The sequence below is a fragment of the Etheostoma spectabile genome, chromosome 9, assembly GCF_008692095.1.
Source record: "Etheostoma spectabile isolate EspeVRDwgs_2016 chromosome 9, UIUC_Espe_1.0, whole genome shotgun sequence".
Classification (NCBI taxonomy): Eukaryota; Metazoa; Chordata; class Actinopteri; order Perciformes; family Percidae; genus Etheostoma; species Etheostoma spectabile.
Genome location: NC_045741.1, coordinates 14,606,746 through 14,609,245, shown reverse-complemented (window position 1 = coordinate 14,609,245; position 2,500 = coordinate 14,606,746). Strand labels below are relative to the sequence as shown.

Genomic DNA, 2,500 nt, shown 5'->3' with positions numbered 1-2,500 from the left:
TAAGCAGCTCTGAGGGGTTAAGAGGTGGGGGGGGGGGGGTACAAGCCTTCAGGGCTTTACCTCCCAACACCTCCCTTGTGAGTTGGGGGAGTGCGGGAAGGCTGAGAGTCAGCATGCTCTTGAAGCAAGGTAGGAGGGGAGGGGGGCACCTTTTCATCAGCAGCATATGGATTTAGACAGGGAGCAGGAACAGAGCGGAGCACCATATGGGTGAGCCACTCCAGACCAGCCACACAGCCACAGAGTAACCGGGTCCCCCCTCTGTCTGTCTGCCCGTCTCTCTGCTGCTAACCTGGCCCAAAGAAGACACCATGCACCAGGTCCTTTTTGCCGTCTGTCTTTCTGCTACCGTTCTCTCTTAGTTGTGGCCAGGCTCTGCCAACCCCACAGACTAATCCTTGGGACTGGGTGGCTGTCTGCTATGCTCTAGCCTCTCTTGCTGTCTCGCTCTCTTTCTCTTGGTTTGCCTGCCAAGCTCAGCCACTAAACCCAAGGTCTGTCTCTTCTTTCTGATTGGAGATGTCCGAGCTGAGAGTGATGCAGCTGCTCCACTATCTCTTTGTCTGCCTCCCCCAGAGGCCGATCCGAACGACAGGTCGGTTGTCTTCTGCTGCCTACTTGCCTTGCTAGGAACTCGCTGTGGGGAGCAGTCACAGATTTACCCCCCGCCCTTCCTTATCAAAACTTAAAGCTGCTACCCCAGCACAACACGACCATTGCCACAGACAAGCAAGCAACAATGAGCTATGACAGAAGGGGGTGGGGGTGTGAGGGTATGTGAGTGTGTGAGTGTGTCATGCGTATTTACAAATTTGAGTTCATCATTTATGTGAGTGCCTGCCTGCTTCAAGGACTTTTTGCATTCTATTTGAGAGGGTGGTTAAGCATGTACATTAGTATGGCTGTGTGGTGTGTGTGTGTGTGTGTGGGTGTGTGTGTGTGTGTGTGTGTGTGTGTGTGTGTGTGTGTGTGTGTGGTGTGTGGTTGGCTGAGTTTGACTCGGCTATATGTTTGTGTGTGTGCCCACATATGGAGGGGGGCGGGGAGGCAAAGAGGGTGGGTGGGAAGTGGTTGTTTTTACTTATCAGGATCTGTGATAAAATTGAGAACTCAACAAAGACGGAGGGCTCGGTTGCAGAGGAGGTCTTGTCTCTGCTGTGCGTGGAGTGTGTACTGTGTGTTTGTCTGTGTGATGTGTGTGTGTGTACAGTGTTGACTGTGTCTTGGCGTGTGCGGTGTAAAACTGTCACACACATCAGAGCTGCCATCGCTGTATGCGTTTGCACTATTATAACCACTATGTACGCACACACAATATGTTCCAGAGAGCCCTCCCTGGCGCACTGCATATGGCACACAAAACCCAAACAGACACACACATGCGCGCGCACACACACCGCTTTCCCTGCCAAAAAAAACATTTGAATTGCCAGATTTGAGAGTTGTCACAGCCCCGCCCACATCAGTTGAGTGACAGGTTGTAGAGACTCTGATCTCAAAGGCAGTGGGAAGTGAAGTGAGTGTTGTGTATGTGATAATGATAATGTGACAGCAGACATGCTAGATATATATATATATATATATATATACTTATTACACACACCACACACACACACACACACACACACACATACACACAATATATACATACATACATGCTACAGTGGGGTTTGAAAGTTTGGGCACCCCAGGTATAAAAAAAAAAAAATACAAAAAATGAAAAAATGAATTAGGGTGCATATAAAAGGAAAGTAGAAGAACAGCCGGCAAGAGGGACTGGAAACGAAGACACAGAAACTGGAGGAGAAGCCACAGGGAAAACAATCAGCGATGTGGAAACTGAGAGGCAGGGCAGGAAAAAAAAGGAAAGCAAAAACAAAACAACCTATAGAACATTCAACATATGCAATGACAAAAAATAAAAATAATAAAATGACTCACACCGAAAAACGCATCCAATGACGATTCCATGATTTGGCACATGGTATATACGAAAGATTTATGACCCGGCAGAGTTGGTGTTTATTAGCCTAATCGCCATCTTTGCACCGCCACTGGGAGCCATCTTGGTGTTGATCACAAAATATGAGGGAGACCTGACCAACCAGTTCAACTGTTCGTGGGCTGGATTGGTGTGTATCAATCTTGTCATTTCGTTTCGGAAATATCACAAAAACAAAAAAAATGAGCCCTAGGGCCTTGGGGGTGGATTGTCATATATTTTGAGTTCCTGTCTTCTGGTTTTAAAGTGAGACACCAAGACCTCAGCATGATCAAAACTAAGCCCTTGGCTAAACTAGCATATAGCACCGCACCAGGGGGTCTCTTCTAAGCAGTTGTCTAGAAAACAAACTGAAAATAGTTGACGCTCACAAAGCAGGAAAAGGCTATAAGAAGATAGCAAAGTGTTTTCAGATGCCAATATCCTCTGTTTGGAATGTCATTAAGAAATGGCAGTCATCAGGAAAAGTGGAAGTTAAAGCAAGATCTGGAAGACCAA

The 2,500-nt window shown here is 47.1% G+C and overlaps 1 protein-coding gene across 6 annotated transcripts in view; it reads right to left on the bottom strand.

The window, feature by feature from the left end:
* Window positions 1-2,500, bottom strand: part of dennd1b (DENN/MADD domain containing 1B) — a 114,152-nt gene that overhangs the window by 67,239 nt on the left and 44,413 nt on the right. The gene's annotated exons all lie outside the window — the stretch shown is intronic.